The following is a 19,834-nucleotide window of genomic DNA, read 5'->3' on the forward strand; positions in this document are numbered from 1 at the left end:
TAAGTAAAAAAGCAATAGGACCTAGAATGAATAGGGCAGCAGCAATAAATGCAAGAATATTAACTTCCATAATTTCATCGTTTGATTTTTCTTTAATTGGCAATAACTGGGATAAATCCTTCGTCTGTAAATTCAATGATATGAATTACGTCTCGATGTAATCGAATTGGATCAATATCATGAATAACAATATCAGGGCTATCAAATTCATTCATCATCAAGAATTGAATAGCATAACATAGGAAGATCTTTTATCCATACTGACTTTGGAAGTTGATTCCTAATCCAATAAAAATTCCTTTAAATTAATTTAAATTTCAAATTTAAATTTTCATTTATCATGCTTTTCCATTCTTTTTTTCCATAACTTACCGCCTTCCTTGTACAGTCATCTAATGAAGTATCATCTAATTGCCTTTACACTGACCTTATTGTTGATTTTAACCAAACCCAAACAAACAATCAAAATGAAAAAAAAGAGGGATCCAGTTGGGAATGAAATTCGGTTATCTGTACTCCCTTTCATAGAAAAATGGAGAGATAAATTGGTGTATTTTTGTTATTTTATTGGATTTGGATACATCGGGACTGATGGAGCTCGAACCCGCAACTTCCGCCTTGACAGGGCGGTGCTCTAACCAATTGAACTACAATCCCAGGAAAATAACATAATAAAATAAATTGTACAGTATACCTATTCCTAATGATTTCATTCAAACCCTTTCGATTTAGATTTTCAATTAGAATTGTACAGTATGCCTATTCTATCCATATGGATATATGCTTGAGAAAAAGCGGTGTCGATTACTAATAATCTTTTCGTTATTGCCAAATCAATTGGATAATCAATCTCTCAATGAAAAAGTTCAGTTTTCTTTATTTTACTCTTGTCCTTAGATTTTACATTTACCAATCCTGATATGAATCTAGATCATTAGAAAAATGTTGGTGTGAGAAGGTTATGACCAAGAGCAAGCTAGCTTGAAGTGTTAGCAACAAGCAAGCTTTTGGTGATGCTCTTGGGAATGGTTGTGTGTGAGTTGTGTTTTTATGTTTTAGTTATGGTGTTTTCTGGTTTTTAGGGTTCCTAGAGTGTTCTAAGGTGTTGAAGAAGAGATGAGAAGAAGGGGAGCACGTTGGTTTTTGAAAATGAGGCTTAGATGTATAGCTATGTCATTCATTTAACATTATAAGCTTAAAATTACAACTAGTTCACACATGCCAAGCATGTGAGCTTACAAAATGAGTAAAGTATTTGAAATTTAAAAAGTAAAATGGTCAACACCTAATTTTCATACACAAAAGAGGTAAAAACCAGCTGCAACATGTCTATTCCAAATATAGTAAAAAGTGGTACATGGTTTGAACTAAGTTCCTATTGTTTAACTAGTTTGGGTAAACAACCAAACTAGCTTCACCTACTTAGTTCCCCTTTGTATCTGCTTATGAAACTTGGTTTGAAGCATCCTGGGTCATCATTAAATATTGTTACAAGATCTAGGAAAGTTCAGGAACCGGATCATGGGCCATACAGCTCCAAAACTAACCCATACTCTCCATACTGGGCCCATCAGATACAGCAATCTATTTGGAATAGAAAATGAACTTTCCTATGTCATTTTGACCTGAAATTTGAAGCGTAGTCTTCTATATATGTCTGTAGACATCCCTGAACATTTCAGACCAAAAATCCATTTGTAACCTGAGATATAAGATAAACAGTGGACCTATATTGCTGGAAATTATGAATCTAGCACCATAGGCATTTCAAGCATAACGTTCCTGCTCTTTTATGCATAGTTTTGCCTATGCTTCTGCATACATAACTTAGGCACAAAACATTATTAAAATATACCTTGCATCAATTAAAAACATACAAAAAATATAAACTCATAAAAGGAAAGGAGGTGATACCAAGGTGTGCATGCTAGCCGGTGGCATGCACCATCAAGTGGCAAAATTGCCACACTTCAACGAAAAAAAGAATTTGTTGGAAAAAAAAGTTAAATAGAGTAATTAAATAATGGTAGAGATATATCAAAAAAATTTACTTTTTTCCTATTGGGATCGACCATTTCGGGAAAATAACAAATGGATTATATCATGGCAGATCAGTGATTTATTAGGTTGAGCTAGATTTGAACCAGCGTAGGCATATTGCGAATGAATTTACAGTCCATCCCCATTAACCGCTCGGGCATCAACCCATGACAAGAAGAAGCAATTTCATGCTTATTGATAATCCATGATCAACTTCCTTTCATAAAACCCTACCCCCAAGGGAAGTCGAATCCCTGTTGCCTCTTTGAAAGAGAAATGTCCTGAACCACTAGATGATGGAGGCATACTTGCCCGACCTCCATCATACTATGCTCATAGTATGAATAGTTTTTTGAAATTGTCAATATACAATATAATGGAATGAGAATGGTATTACTCAATACAAAGGATAGCACTTTTTGGTGAGCAATTGGTCTACCAAAAAGGGGAATTAAACCCCATTCTTACGCTTTCATTCATCGATTCAATCATTGTTAAGATCAGGCTGGCATACTTCTTCCTCACACTAAGATAGGAAATTCAAATAAAAAAAATGATAAGTTATTGAAGTTTTTTCTCTAAATTTTTTCTGTCCAGAGGACAAGCCGAATTTCTTCATTAACGATTGCTTTGATTAAATATTTCGGGGCTATGTTGAATTGGTAGGTACATCTATCAATCAAATGAATTTTGTTATAATGGAAAATAATGGAAAGAAATTAGGGTTGGCCGGTCTAAAAACAATTCATTGCATTGATATTTATCAATTCCAATATCAATAAACCTTTTTTTACCTACACTTACTAGTATATTCATTACTCACTAGGTAAATCAAATTGAGCATTCCTAAATGACCCAGTATGCATCTAAGATATATCCATCACATAGATTATAGCCTATAAACGTATAAGATATGTCTATAGGCATATAACATATACTTACTCATAGTAACTATCGGTTTATTCAAGAGTTGAAGTAAACGGGCCATTTTAACTCAGTGGTAGAGTAACGCCATGATAAGGCGTAAGTCATCGGTTCAAATCTGATAAGGGGCTTTGGTTTTTTCATAAAACTCCAAAGGCAGTATTCATATTTATAGAGATATCATTGCCATTTGTAATAGAAAAGTGTGAAACCATAAAATGTAATTGTAATATAATTAATTTTTACATTGAAATTCTATTAAATACTAATGAAGTGTAGTAGTTTCTAGTACTTATGAAGTGTTATTATGTTTATTATATTGTTATAAATATTATAATGATAAGTTTGTCATGAATAATGTTAAGTTGTCTACTTGAATCTCCAAATATTCCTATTACTTTATTCTATTATTCCAATCAAATCAATTAGAAATCAACAAAAGAAAAAGTAAGTGGACCTAACCTATTGAATCATAACTATATCCACTATTTTGATATTAAAATTCGATTAGAGATAAAATTGGAACAGTGGTTCTTTTTTTTTTTTTTCATTTCATATTTCTTTGGACCACACGGGAATCTGTCGATATTTCCTGTTAAAGCTTCTTGTTTCTAGATGTTGTATTGGAATGCCATTCCATTTCCTTGCTTTCCAGCGAAAGATTTATTCCAAGCACAACATACACAAGAGGGGTTTAAAATACCTTTCTTTGATTCCAGCACACAAGACAAGATCACTTTCTATTTTATTATATATATTTCATAATTTATAAGTATTTATTTTAGATACTTAGATAGATATCTATCAGATCATGGTTTCATGTAACAAATATTTCCATCCATGTGGATACATACAATATTTTTGTTCCGATAATCAGATGGAAAATGGATGCAAGAAAGAGCTTTTATTTATAGTCTCCTATTAATAAATTCAATACCCTATTAATTTAATTAAATATAAATAATAGAATAAAATAAATAGACTAGGAAGTTTATTAAAAGAAAATGAAAGAGTAAAATAGAAAGTAATAAAATATATGATACTGTAGTAGTTTAAGACAGACGAATTCTTATTTTTATTAATTTTCCCAATGGGATTCAAGAATAAGATTAGTTGATGGAACAGGAGGAATATATCTGGGGATCTATCGGTAGCGACAAAAGGGATCGCTTGTTTCTTGAACATTTCTTTTCAAATCAAATAAAAAATGCTTCTATTTAATTGATGAGTCATAAGAAAATTCATGGTTTAGGTGGTTATGAAGAATAGGAAAGGATAACCAAATTAAGTTCAGGGATTTTACTTTACTAGGTCGAATTAGAGACCAATAAATTTTTTTTTTATATTCAAAACCTATTCGAAAGAAGGGGCAATGGATGAGAAATCAAATCATACATAAATGATAAAAGCCCCAACATCTTGAAAATGCTATGAGGTGCTCGAAAATGGTTGAAGTAGTTGAATAGGAGGATCATTATGACTATAGCTGTTGGTAAATTTACCAAAGACGAAAATGATTTATTTGATATTATGGATGACTAGTTATGGATGGACCATTTCATTTTTGTAGGTTAGTCAAGTCTATTTGATGTGATTCCGCCTGAGCCCGCTCAACCGATAACCCGCTGGGGTGCTAACTCGACACGGATGAAGACTAGGCCAATCACAAGAGCTCAAATTAAGAGATTTAAGGACAGCCTGGAAGTATTTATACAGGGGTTAATCAATCTCAATAGAGCTTGTCCATACTTGAAGATACAAAGCCTATTCTACGCATCCAAGTGGTGGAAGCCGATACGGACCCGGGTGACGGTTTTGGTACATTTTTGGAGTCTGACAAGCATGAAATGGTTCCAATGCTTTATGGGTTCAATACATATGCCTAAGAGGTCATGGAATCAAGTTAAAGCAGCCTCAAATGCAATCAAAAAGGGCTTGTACGGACAGCTTCAACAAAAAGGGCTTTACTGTATTTTACTGTATTAGCCTTTTCTTATTTTTCCAAGCACGGGCAACGTGTGGGCCTTCATATTAAGTTTATTTGGCATCCTTCAAAGCATCTAGAAGCTGATTTGGAGCTCACTTTGGTCAAAGATTGGTCAAAGTCAAATTAGTCAAAAAGCTAGTATTTTAGTTTCCTAATTTTATTCTACTTTTTGTTTTAGGAAACTACCATTATTTTTAGTTTCTATTTATTTATTTTCTGGACAAATAAGATTAGGAAAGTTATTATTTTATTATTTTCATTGTAAATTAATTAATTCCTAATTCAAAATAAAGGAATTAATTAATCCAAATTAGATTAGGAAAAGGAAAGTTTCGGCCAAGGTAGACTTCTCGTGTGGCCGGTTTTTCCTAGGGTTTTTAGGGTTTATTTTGTTTCTTTCAAAGCCTATTTAAAGGCTTATATTTCATTAATAAGATAACTTTAAACTTTGATTTGATTAAGAAAATACTTGTGAGATTAATTATCTCTTCGTTCTTTGAGAACACCTAAAACACCATTAGAGAATTGGTTGTTTTAGCTTGACTTATCAATAGGTTTTCCATCCCCTATTGTGGCGTCTACATTATACCAAGGTTTCTAACCACAGGTTGGTTAGGGGTTGAGGTCAATTCCATTAGAACTTGAACTTAATTAAGATCCGGGCTAATATAATACGGGTTTAGGAGCAGGTCGTCCTAGGTTCGTATCATTTGGTATCAGAGCTAATTTTTGTTCAGGTTTGATCTATCTTTATTTACTTTATTTGTTTTTGTATTATTCTGCAATTTTAGCATTAGGTTAAGGTTGCATCCATCCTATACACGTTCAGCATCTTAAAAAAAAAAAAAAAAATTCATTCCTAGTTGAATTAGGATTTCCTAGTTTTATCGTATTTTTGTTTCCTAGTTTGTTGGTTGTCTTTTATCATTGTTCTTGTTAATTTGGTTTTTGTTGATTCTTCTTTGCTGTTTTAGTCTTAAATATTTGCATTCATATATTCAAAAAAAAAAAAAAGAAGTTTGCGGCAACATTTAAAAAAAAAAAAAAAAACTGCACATTTTGTTTGTTTGGAGGTCACGGGTTTGGTGTTTGTTTTGGATTTGGAATTGCAATTTTGGTACTTACTCTTGCTACTGCAGTTGTTTATGTCCTGTGAGTGAAAAAAAACAAAAAAAAAAAGAAGAGAAAAGCAGAGGCAAAGCCGGATAAAAAAAAAAAAAGAGGAAAAAAAAAAATATTTCGGCTTGTTGGAGTTTGATTTGTTTGCTGGGAATTTGTTGGAGCTGCTGGTTTTTTGTTTATTTATTCAATATTTGAATTGCTGGGAAATTATGTTTTCTGCTGGATATTTGGATTTTGGGTGCTTAAATTATTTGGATTAAAATCAGTTAAAGGAATTGATACAAAACCTGAATTACAAGAACAACAACCAACACTTTTGTATAATTTTGTTCTCTTTGATTCTTGTTCATATTTGAATTTCTTTTTCTAGAATTTTGTTCTTGAACTCATAATCTATTACCATCTGGTCCAGTTCTTCAAAATTCCAAAATTTTCTCATTAATTTGCTTTATTTTGTCTAGAAAAACCGAAAATAGGTATTTTCATTCCGTTCGGTATTTGTTTATTTTTGCTTACTGTTTTATTGATAAGTGTAATTAAAACATACTAGTGATCTAATTGCTGTTTTGTGGGTGTTTTAATTAGAATTTTGAGATAATTCATTGAGTGGAAAAAGGCAAGAGTGTGTGAGCTTAAAAGAGGGTAAAAGCCGAAACAAGTGTGCAAACACGAGTGTCGAGTCCTTATTTGAGTGAAACACGTAAGGGAGTGAAATTGGTAAGGTCCTATTTTATTTTTATTGCATTATTATACTAACATGACAGAATCAAAAATGAGGAGAGGAGATCCACCTTTGAGGGTCAATGAGGAGGAGTCCGTAGCAAACCATGGCGATGCTCGAGCTACCGGGAGCGGAGACCAAGTGGACATGAGAGCTGTTTTGGAGTCAATACAGCGGGTTAGTGCTCAAGTTGAGCATGTGAATCAAAGGATGGGAAGGCTAGAAGTTTCCCAAGGAATTCCAAACACAAGAAATAGGCAAGAATTCCATGGAGGACGAGGCCGAGGACGAGGAGGTCGCGAGAGACCGAGAGAGGAATTTGATGAGGAGCCATTCGGTGGAGACTTTGAGGAACGTATGGATGAAACTTTTGCTGTCCAAGATAGAGCTGGCCATGGAAGATATAGGCGGGAAGAAACAGATGACAATCTTAGCAATATCAAGATCAACATCCCACCATTCATGGGAAAAAGTGACCCTGAAGCATATTTGGAGTGGGAAGAAAAGATGGAGATGATATTTGACCGCCATAATTATTCGGAGGCTAAGAAGGTGAAATTGGCAGCAATGGAGTTTGGCCATTATGCACTCCAATGGTGGTCCAATGAGCAAAACACCCGAAGGAGAGTTGGTGATGACTTGATTACTACATGGCGACAAATGAAAGGAGCCATGCGGAAGCGATTCGTACCATCACACTATCATAGGTTGCTGCATCAAAGACTTCAATCTTTATCTCAAGGACATGGATCCGTGGAGGATTATTACAAGGAGATGGAGATGCTTATGATGAGATTGAACTTGAATGAAGATAGGGAAGCAACCATGGCAAGGTTTCTTGGTGGTTTGAATCGTGAAATAGCCAATCAACTAGAATTGCAACAATATGTGGAATTGGAGGAGATGTTGCATGTGGCTATTAATTTAGAGCATCAATTCAAGAGGAGGGGTGTAAGATCATGGTTTGGAGGTGTTTCCAACAGTATAAGGTCCAATTCAAGTGGCTGGAGGAACAATCCCATCTATGAAAGCAAGCTAAAGCCGAAAGTCAAAGAAGAAAGTTCAAACTAGCTAAGGAAGGAGACTAGAACCAAATCTGTCCAAGCACCAAAGAATGAGGTAAAATTAGATCCTAAACCTTCTAGAACTCATGATGTTGTGTGTTTTAAGTGCCAAGGAGGAGGGCACATTGCTAGCCAATGCCCGAATAGAAGAATCATGGTGTTAAAGGGCAATGACGAGCTTGAATCGGAAAGTGAAGAAAGTGAGAATGAAGCCAAGCAAGAGGAGGAGGACTTGGAGGATGAACCCGAAACCTTGCAAGCATCCAATGCTGAATTAAACTTGCTTTCTAGGAGAGTACTTGCTGCATACAAAGATGAGGATGAAATTCAAAGAGAGAACATCTTCCACACCCGATGTGAAATTCAAGGTAAGCTTTGTAGTATGATTATTGATAGTGGAAGTTGTACAAATGTAATTAGTAACATTGTAGTTGATAAATTAGGCTTAATAACTATTAAACATCCAGAACCTTATAGATTACAATGGCTTAATGATGGTGGTGAAATAAAAGTGAATAAACAAGCCAAAGTAAAATTTAATATAGGTAGATATGAGGATGTAGTTTTATGTGATATTGTACCCATGATTGCTGGACATATACTATTAGGTAGGCCATGGCAATTTGATAAAGATGCTACTCATTTTGGTCGAGAAAATAGTATTGTTTTCAGGTTTAAAGGGAAGAAGGTCAACCTGGAACCATTATCTCCTAAAGAGGTTTACAAAGACCAATTACAAATGCAACAAAGAAGAGAAGCCGAAAAGCTTAAGGAAAAAGCAAGTATGGCACCAACGGCTTCACCATCCTTTCAAGAAGGTAAGAATGAGGTTGTTGATCAAGGTAACGTTTCTAAGACTCATATTGAGTGGAGAGATCAAGGAAAAATCAAAAGAGAGGGGAAAGAGAGTGGCAAACCCGAGAGCTTGGAGAAGGAAGGGAAATCCAAAGGTTTGCGCCAATCCAAGGGGGAAAAAGAAAAAGATAGAAAAGAAAGGTCAAGTAGCAACTTTTATTTGAGTTTAGGGGATATTAATAAGGTGATTGAGTGTAAGAAACCTTTGCTGGTCATGATTTATAAAGAAAATTATTTTAATGATCAAACTAACTTTGAAGAACTTGAATAGCCAAGTTCAATGATTTATCTTTTGAAGGAATTTAGAGATGTCTTCCCAAATGAAATTTCAAGTGGACTACCATCAAATCAAGAGGGAAAAGGTGAGCTTGCTATCCAAGGTAAGTCTTCCAATACTCAGGTTGTGTGGAAAGATTTTAATAAAACCAAGAGTGAAAAATTTGGTACAAAAGCCGAGACTGAGGAAGGTGAGATGGCATTGAGTGAGAAAGGAAAAGGAAGACAAGAAAGGAAGAATATAAATTTTTATCTTAGGTTTGGTGATGTTAATAAAGTAATTATGAATAAGAATTCATTGCTGACCATGAATTTTAAAGATACTTATTTAAAGATGTCTTTATTGCATAGAACTTTATCTGCATTTTTGAGAGCTTTACTTAGTGGCAATTTGAAAATTTGGGAAATATTGTTTGCTAACTTTAAAAAGTGTAATTTTTACCATAATGAGCATGTATTTCTAGATTTTGTTGTAATAGTGTTTGACCCAGGAGAATTGGTTTGGTTGCACTTACGAAAGGAAAGGTTTCCTAAACAAAGAAAGTCAAAGCTCATGCCGCCTATGGATGGACTTTTTCAAGTTTTAGAGCCGAATAACAAGAATGCCTACAAGCTTGATTTACCGGGTGAGTATAACATGAGTGCTGAATTTAATGTTGCTGATTTAACTCCTTTTGCTGCAGGTGATGATCTTGATTTGAGGACAAATCCTTTTCAAGAGGAGGGGAATGATGTGATTCCGCCCGAGCCCGCTCAACCGATAACCCACTGGGGTGCTGACTCGACACGGATGAAGACTAGGCCAATCACAAGAGCTTAAATTAAGAGATTTAAGGACAACCTGGAAGTATTTATACAGAGGTTAATCAATCTCAATAGAGCTTGTCCATACTTGAAGATACAAAGCCTATTCTACGCATCCAAGTGGTGGAAGCCGATACGGACCCGGGTGACGGTTTTGGTACATTTTTGGAGTCCGAGAAGCATGAAATGGTTCCAATGCTTTATGGGTTCAATACATATGCCTAAGAGGTCATGGAATCAAGTTAAAGCAGCCTCAAAGGCAATCAAAAAGGGCTTGTACGGACAGCTTCAACAATTTGGCCGAATTTGCTGTATTGCTTGCTGCTTTACTATATTTTACTGTATTAGCCTTTTCTTATTTTTCCAAGCACGAACAACGTGTGGGCCTTCATATTAAGTTTATTTGGCATCCTTCAAAGCATCTAGAAGCTGATTTGGAGCTCACTTTGGTCAAAGATTGGTCAAAGTCAAATTAGTCAAAAAGCTAGTATTTTAGTTTCCTAATTTTATTCTACTTTTTGTTTTAGGAAACTACCATTATTTTTAGTTTCTATTTATTTATTTTCTGGACAAATAAGATTAGGAAAGTTATTATTTTATTATTTTCATTGTAAATTAATTAATTCCTAATTCAAAATAAAGGAATTAATTAATCCAAATTAGATTAGGAAAAGGAAAGTTTTCCTATTGCCCTTTCTTTGTGTCTATTTCACCTTAGGGGGTTGGTTTACAGGTACAACCTTGGTAACTTCATGGTATACCCATTGATTAGTAAGTTCCTATTTGGAAGACTGCAACTTCTTAACCACCATAGTTTCTACTCCTGCTAATGGTTTAGCACTCTTTTTTGTTACTATGGAGCCCTGAAGCACAAGGAGATTTTACTCGTTGGTGTCAATAAGGCGGTCTATGGACTTTTGTTGCTCTTCACGACGCTTTCAGACTAATAGGTTTCATGTTACATTAATTTGAACTGGCTCGATCTATTTAATTATGACCTTATAATGAAATCGTATTCTCCCGTCCAATTGCGGTTTTTGTTTTTGTATTCTTGATTTATCCGCTAGGTTAGTCTGGTTGGTTCTTTGCACCAAGTCTTGTGTAGCAGATATATTTCGATTCATCCTCTTTTTGCAAGGGTTTCATAATTGGACATTGAACCCATTTCATATGATACGAGTTGCTGGGGTATTGGGTGCTGCTCTGCTATGCGCTATTCATGGTGCTACCATAGAAAATACTTTATTTGGAGATGGTGATGGTGCGGCTTTTAACCCAACTCAAGCTGAAGAAACTTATTCAATGGTCACCGCTAACCACTTTTGGTCTCGAATCTTTAGGGTTGGTTTTTCGAATAAACATTGGTTACATTTCTTTATGTTATTTGTACCAGTTACCGATTTATGGATGAATACTCTTGGAGTAGCTGGTCTAGCCTTGAATCTACGTGCCTATGACTTCGTTTCTTAGGAAATCCATGCAGTGGAAGATATGGAATTTAAGAATTTCTACACCACAATTATTCTCTGAAACGAAGGTATTCATGCTTGGATGGTGACTCAAGATCAACCTCATGAAAACCTTATATTCCTTGAGGAGGTTCTACCCCATGGAAATGCTCTTTATTGGAACTTTAGCTTTAGCTGGTCGTGACCCAGAAACCACCGGTTTCGCTTGGTGGGCTAGAAATGCTCGACTTATCAACTTCTTCGATAAACTACTTGGGGCTCATGTAGCTCATGTTGGATTAATCATATTCTGGACCGGATCAGTAAACCTATTTGAAGTGGCTCATTTCGTACTAAAGAAGCCGATGTATGAACAAGGATTAATTTTAGTTCCCCACCTAGCTACTCTAGGTTGGGGGGTAAGTCTCGGGGAGGAAGTTCTAGACACCTTTGCATACTTTGTATCTAGATAATTCACTTAATTTCCTATACAGTATTGGGCTTTATAGTATTTATCATGCACTTTTGGGACTTAAAACTCTTGAAGAATCTTTTCCATTCTTCGGTTACGTATGGAAAGATATAAATAAAATGATTACAATTTTAGGGTTTCACTTAATCTTGTTTGGTATAGATGCTTTTTTTCTAATGTTCAAGGCTCTTTATTTTGGGGGTGTCTATGATACCTAGGCTCCGAGGGGAGAGAAGGGGGGGGGGGGGAGATGTAAGAAAAATTACCATCTTGGCTATTAGCCCAAGTATTGTATTTGGTTATTTACTAAAATCCCCTTTTGGGGGAGAAGGGTGGACTGTTAGTGTAGACGATTTGGAAGATATAATTGGAGGGCATGTATGGTTAGGTTCCATTTGTATACTTGGTAGAATATGGCATATCTTAATCAAACCCTTTGCATGGGCTCGCCGTGCACTTGTATGGTCTGGAGAGGCTTACTTGTCTTATAGTTTAGGTGCTTTATCTGTTTTTGGTTTTATTGCTTGTTGCCTTGTCTGGTTCAATAATACCACTTATCCTAGTGAATTTTACAGGCCTACTGGACCAGAAGCTTCTCTAGCTCAAGCATTTACTTTTCTAGTTAAAAACCAACGTCTTAGGGCTAATGTGGGATCTGCTCAAGGACCTACCGGTTTAGGTAAATATCTAATGCACTCCCTGACTGGGGAAGTTATATTTGCAGGAGAAACTATACGTTTCTGGGATCTTGTTTCCTGGTTAGAACCTCTAAGGGGCCTCAATGGTTTGGACTTGAGTAGGCTGAAAAAAGACATCCAGCCCTGGCAAGAATGATGTTCTATAGAATATATGACTCATGTGCCTTTAGATTACCTAAATTTCATGAGGGTGTAGTGACCGAGATCAATGTAGTCAATTATGTCTCTTATAGAAGTTGGTTAGCTACCTCTTATTTTATTCTAGGATTTTTCCTATTTGTAGGTCATTTGTGGCATGCGGGGAAGGGATCGTGCAAGTGCTACAGGAAGTGAAAAAGGAATTGATCATGATTTTGAACCTGTTCTTTCCATGACTCCTTCCAATTGAGACAGGACGTGATGAGAATCCGCCCGAACCCACACAACCGACAACCTGCTAAAGTGCTAACCAGATACGGATGAAGACCAGGCTCATCACTAGAGCTCAAGCTATGAGGTTTAGGGATAAAATTTCTGCCTTTATCCAGGGAGTAATTCATTCTCAAGAGGGCTTGTCCGATACGAACCTAGGACGACATGCTCTTAAACCCGTATTATATTAGCCCGGATCTCAATTAAGTTCAAGTTCTAATGGAATGGACCTCACCCCTAACCAACCTGTGGTTAGAAACCTTGGTATAATGTAGATGCCACAATAGGGGATGGAAAACCTATTGATAAGTCAAGCTAAAACAACCAATTCTCTAATGGTGTTTTAGGTGTTCTCAAAGAACAAAGAGATAATTAATCTCACAAGTATTTTCTCAATCAAATCAAAGTTGTATTCTAATTGAAAAATAAGCCCTTAAATAGGCTTCAAAATAAACCCTAAAAACCCTAGGAAAAGCCGGCCACACATAAAGAAACCTAGTTGGCCGCAACTATACTTCCTTTCCTGATCTAAGTTTGATTAATTAATTCCTTTATATTAAATTAGGAATTAATTAATTTATAATAAAATAAAAACCTTCCTAAAGTTATTTGTCCAGAAAATAAATAAATAAAAACCCAAAAAGAAATGAAGTCAATCACAAATTAGGTAACGAGTTGACTTTGACATCTAGGCTGAATTATGTCCTCAACCGAGCTAACTTATGTCTGCCTGATGTCCGAGTTAACTTATGACCTATCCGAGCTAACGACTGTCTGTCCGAGCTAACTTATGTCTGGCCGACCTAACTGATGTCTGTCCGAGCTAAGTTATGTTTGCCCGAGCTAATTGATGTCTGTCCGAGCTAAGTTGCATCCGATGTCTGAAGTCCGAGATCAGATATCTGAGGTAAGGCTCCGATGTCCGAGACAAGGGTGTCCGATATAAAATATCCGATGTATCAGCCTCCACCACTTGGATACTTAAAACAGGCCTTTTATCCTCAGGTATGGACAAGCCCTTTTGAGAATGAATTACTCTCTAGATAAAGGCAGCAAGTTTTTCCTTAAACCTCTTAGCTTGAGCCTTAGTGATCGATCCAGTCTTCATTCGTATCGGATCAGTACCCCAGCGAGTTGTCGGTGGTGTGAGCTCGGGTGGTTCGCATCATTCCCCTCCTTTTGAAAAGGATTTGTCCTCAAATCGAAGTCATCACCTGCAGTAAACGGAGATATATTAGCAACATTAAAGGTGGCACTAACACTATACTCACCCGGTAAATCAAGTTTGTAGGCATTGTCGTTTATCCTCTCCAAAACTTGAAAAGGTCCATTGCCCCTCGGCATTAGTTTGGATTTCCTTGGTTCAGGAAACCTTTCTTTCCTTAAATACAGCCACACCCAATCTCCAGGTTCAAACACCTTTGATTTTCGGCCTTGATTAGCCACCTTTGCATATTGCTCGGTCCTCCTCTCAATATTTGCTCGTGCCTTCTCATGAATCTGCTTTACTAATTCAGCTTTTTGTTTTCCATCTAGATTAGCATGCTCACTTAAAGGTGAATGATGCAAACCCGCCCGAGCTCGCAGCATCGACAACTCGCTGGGGTACTGATCCGATACAGATGAAGACTGGACTGATCACTAGGGCTCAAGCTAAGAGGTTTAAGGACAACCTTGCTACCTTTATCCAAAAAGTAATTCATTCTCAAAAGGGTTGTCCATACCTGAAGATAAAAGACCTGTTTTAAGTATTCAAGTGGTGGAGGCTGATACATCGGACACCCATACATTGGATATTTTATATCGGACACCCATGTCTCAGACATCTGATCTCGGACGAGTCTTGCCTCGAACATCTGATCTCGGACTTCGAACATCGGATGTAACTTAGCTCGGCCAGACACAACTATCTCGGACAGACATCCGTTAGCTCGGCCAGACACAACTTAGTTTGGACAGACATCAGTTAGCTCGGCCAAACACAAGTTAGCTCGGACAGACATCAGTTAGCTTCGATAGGCCATAAGTTTGCTCGGACATCAGGCAGACATAAGTTAGCTCGGTTGAAGACATAATTCAGCCTAGATGTCAAAGTCAACTCGTTACCTAATTTGCGATTGACTTTATTTCCTTTTGGGTTTTTATTTATTTATTTTCTGGACAAATAACTTTAGGAAGGTTTTTATTTTATTGTAAATTAATTAATTCATAATTTAATATAAATGAATTAACTAATCAAACTTAGATTAGGAAAGGAAGTATAGTTGCGGCCAACTAGGTTTCCTTATGTGTGTGGCCGGTTTTTCCTAGGGTTTTTAGGGTTTATTTTGTTTCTTTCAAAGCCTATTTAAAGGCTTATTTTTCAATAAGAATAGAACTTTGATTTGACTAAAAAAAATACTTGTGAGATTAATTATCTCTTTGGTCTTTGAGAACACCTAAAACACCATTAGAGAATTGGTTGTTTTAGCTTGACTTATCAATAGGTTTTCGATCCCCTATTGTGGCGTCTACATTATACCAAGGTTTCTAACCACATGTTGGTTAGGGGTTGAGGTCCATTCCATTAGAACTTGAACTTAATTAAAGATCCGGGCTAATATAATACGGGTTTAGGACCAGGTCGTCCTAGATTCGTATCAGTAAAGGTGTTAGATCTAATGGAGACAGAGGATTAAAACCATAAACAATTTCAAATGGAGTAAATTTAGTTGCTGAATGTAAAGATCTATTATATGCAAATTCAACATGTGGCAAACATTCTTCCCAAGTTCTTAAATTTCTACTAATTAATGCTCTCAACAATGCAGACAAGGTTTTATTTACTACTTCAGTTTGTCCATCAGTTTGTGGATGACAAGTAATTGAAAATAAAAGCTTAGTACCTAATTTAGCTCGCAAAGTTTTCCAAAAATAGCTTAAGAACTTAGCATTCCTATCCGAAACAATAGTTCTTGGCATTCCATGCAATCTCATAATTTCCTTGAAAAATAAATTAGCAATATTGGATGCATCATCAGTTTTGTTACATGCAATAAAATATACCATCTTAGAAAACCTATCCACTACAACAAATATTGAATCCTTACCTGTCCTTGACCTAGGCAACCCAAGAATAAAATCCATAGACAAATCTACCTAAGGATAGGTAAGAATCGGCAAAGGCTTATACAATCGATGCGGCTTCAATGTTGATTTTGTTTTTCAGCACTTCAAACATATTTCACAAATTCTCTCAACATCTCTCCTCGTGTTAGGCCAATAAAAATGTTCTTGCAGCAAGGATAAAGTTTTTAAAACACTAAAATGACCCATTAAACCACCCCCATGTCCTTCCCGAACCAATAATTCCCTAATACTACAATTAAGCACACAAAGTTTTTTTTCCTTAAACAAATATCCCTCAAACGTGTAAAATTTATTAAATCCATGTTTCAAACAGGTTCTAAAAATTTCTCCAAAGTCACTATCATGCTCATAAAGTTCTTTCAATTGTTCAAATCCAAGCAATCTAGCATCAAAGGTAGAAAAGAGTACATACCTTTGGGATAATGCATCGGCAACCACATTTCCTTTACCTTTTTTGTAGCAGATCACATAGGGAAAGGTTTCAATAAATTCAATCCACTTGGCATGCCTTCGGTTGAGCTTTCCTTGACCCTTGATATGCTTCAAAGACTCATGATCCGTATGAATCACAAACTCCTTTGGCATGAGATAATGTTGCCACGTCTCCAAAGTGATGTGATTCTGCCCGAGGTCACTCAACCGATAACCCGCTTGGGTGCTGACTCGACACGGATGAAGACTAGGCCAATCACAAGAGCTCAAATTAAGAGATTTAAGGGAAACCTGGGAGTATTTATACAGAGGGTAATCAATCTCAACAGAGCTTGTCCATACTTGAAGATACAAAGCCTATTCGAAGCATCCAAGTGGCAATCAAAAAGGGCTTGTACGGACAGCATCAACAATTTGGCCGAATTTGCTGTATTGCTTGCTGGCTTTACTGTATTTTACTGTATTAGCCTTTTCTTATTTTTCCAAGCATGGGCAACGTGTGGGACTTCATATTCTGCTTATTTGGCATCCTACAAAGCATCTAGAAGCTGATTTTAAGCTCAAAGAGGTCAAAGATTGATCAAAGTCAACTTGATCAAAAAGGCTAGCATTTTTAGTTTCCTAATTTGTTTTAAATTTTTGGTTTAGGAAAATACCATTACCTTTTTGGCTTTTATTTATTTATTTTCTGGAAAAATAACTTTAGGAAGGTTTTTATTTTATTCTTTCAATTGTAAATTAATTAATTCCTAATTTAATATAAACGAATTAATTAATCAAACTTAGATTAGGAAAGGAAGTATAGTTTCAGCCAACTAGGTTTCTTTATGTGTGGTGGCTGGTTTTCTTTATGTTCTAGGGTTTTATTTCGTGGCTTTGTAGCCTATTTAAAGGCTTAGTTATCAATAAGAAAACAACTTTGATTTGATTAAGAAAATACTTGTGAGATTAATTATCTCTTTGTTCTTTGAGAACACCTAAAACACCATTAGAGAATTGGTTGTTTTAGCTTGACTTATCAATAGGTTTTCCATCCCCTATTGTGGCGTCTACATTATACCAAGGTTTCTAACCACAAGTTGGTTAGGGGTTGAGGTCCATTCCATTATAACTTGAACTTAATTAAAGATCCGGGCTAATATAATACGGGTTTAGGAGCAGGTCGTCCTAGGTTCGTATCATTTGATATCAGAGCTAAATTTTGTTCAGGTTTGATCTATCTTTATTTGCTTTATTTGTTTTTGTATTATTCTGCAATTTTAGCATTAGCTTAAGGTTGCATCTATCCCACACATGCTCAGCATCTCTTAAAAAAAAAAAAAAAACAAAAACTCATTCCTAGTTGAATTAGGATTTCCTAGTTTTACCGTATTTTTGGTTTCCTAGTTTGTTGGTTGTCTTTTATCATTGTTCTTGATAATTTTGGTTTTTGTTGATTTTCCTTTGCTATTTTAGTCTTAGAAATTTGCATTCATATATTCAAAAAAAAAAAAAAAAAAGGAAGTTTGCGGCATCATTTTAAAAAAAAAAAAAAAAACTGCACATTTTGTTTATTTGGAGGTCATGGGTTTGGTGTTTGTTTTGGAGTTGGAATTGCAATTTTGGTCATTATTCTTGCTACTGCAGTTGTTTATGTTCTGTGAGTGAAAAAAAAAAAAAAAAAAAAAAGAGGTAAAGCCGAATAAAAAAAAAAAAAACAGAAAAATATTTCGGTTTGTTGGAATTTGATTTGTTTGCTGGAAATTTGTTGGAGTTGCTGGTTTTGATTATTTATTCAATATTTGAATTGCTGGGAAATTATTTCTGCTGCTGGATATTTGGATTTTGGGTGCTTAAATTTTTTTGGATTAAAATTAGTCAAAGGAATTGATACAAAACTTGAATTACAAGAACAACAACCAACACTTTTCTATATTTTTGTTCTCTTTGATTCTTGTTCGTATTTGAATTTCTTTTTTTGGAATTTTATTCTTAAACTCATAATCTACTACCATCTGGTGCAGTTTTCAAAAATTCCAACGTTTTCCCATTATTTTGTGTTTTATTGTCTAGAAAGCTGAAAAAAATTAGGATTTGTTGGATTCTTTCGGTATTGCCTATTTTTCGCTTCTGTTTTGTTGATAAGTTTAATTAAAACATACTAGTGATCTAATTGCTGTTTGTGGGTGTTTTAATTAGAACTTTGAGATAATTCATTGAGTGGAAAAAGGCAAGAGTGTGTGAGCTTAAAAGAGGGTAAAAAGCCCAAACAAGTGTGCAAACACGAGTGTCGAGTCCTCATTTGAGTGAAACACATAAGGGAGTGAAAGTGTAAGGTCCTATTTTATTTCTATTGCATTATTATACTAACATGATAGAATCAAGAATGAGGAGAGGAGAGCCACCCTTGAGGATCAATGAGGAGGAGTCCGTAGCATTCCATGGCGATGCCCGAGCTACCGGGAGCGGAGACCAATTGGACATGAGAGCTATTTTGGAGTCAATACAGCGGGTTAGTGCTCAAGTTGAGCATGTGAATCAAAGAATGGGAATGCTAGAAGCCTCACAAGAAACGCCGAACACAAGAAATAGGCAAGAATTCCATAGAGGACGAGGCCGAGGACGAGGAGGTCGCGAGAGACCAAGAGAGGAATTTGATGAGCAACCATTCGGTGGAGAATTTGAGGAAGGTATGGATGAAACTTTTGCTGTCCAAGATAGAGCTGTCCGTGGAAGATATAGGATGGAAGATATAGATGATGATTTGGGAAATATCAAGGTTAACATCCCACCTTTATGGGTAAAAGTGATCCCGAAGCTTATTTGGAGTGGGAAGAAAAGATGGAGATGATATTTGACCGCCATAATTAGTCGGAGGCTAAGAAGGTGAAATTGGCAGCAATGGAGTTTGGCCATTATACACTCCAATGGTGGTCCAATGAGCAAAACACCCGAAGGAGAGTTGGTGATGACTTGATTACCACATGGCGACAAATGAAAGGAGCGATGCGGAAGCAATTCGTACCATCACACTATCATAGGTTGCTGCATCAAAGACTTCAATCTTTATCTCAAGGACATGGATCCGTGGAGGATTATTACAAGGAGATGGAGATGCTTATGATGAGATTGAACTTGAATGAAGATAGGGAAGCAACCATGGCAAGGTTTCTTGGTGGTTTGAATCGTGAAATAGCCAATCAACTAGAATTGCAACAATATGTGGAATTGGAGGAGCTGTTGCATGTGGCTATTAAATTGGAGCATCAATTCAAGAGGAGGGGTGTAAGATCATGGTTTGGAGGTGTTTCCAACAGTGGAAGATCCAATTCAAGTGGCTGGAGGAACAATCCCATCTATGAAAGCAAGCCAAAGCCGAAAGTCGAAGAAGAAAGTTCAAACTGGCCAAGGAAGGAGACTAGAACCAAATCTGTCCAAGCACCAAAGAATGAGGTAAAATTATATCCTAAAC

The 19,834-nt window shown here is 36.0% G+C and overlaps 1 pseudogene; it reads left to right on the forward strand.

Moving 5' to 3' along the window:
• The first annotated feature begins 11,366 nt into the window (after positions 1–11,366).
• On the forward strand, positions 11,367–12,799 carry LOC107430045 (photosystem II CP43 reaction center protein-like; annotated as a pseudogene).
• The last annotated feature ends 7,035 nt before the right edge of the window (positions 12,800–19,834 follow it).

Source organism: Ziziphus jujuba, chromosome 11, assembly GCF_031755915.1.
Source record: "Ziziphus jujuba cultivar Dongzao chromosome 11, ASM3175591v1".
Taxonomy (NCBI): domain Eukaryota; kingdom Viridiplantae; phylum Streptophyta; class Magnoliopsida; order Rosales; family Rhamnaceae; genus Ziziphus; species Ziziphus jujuba.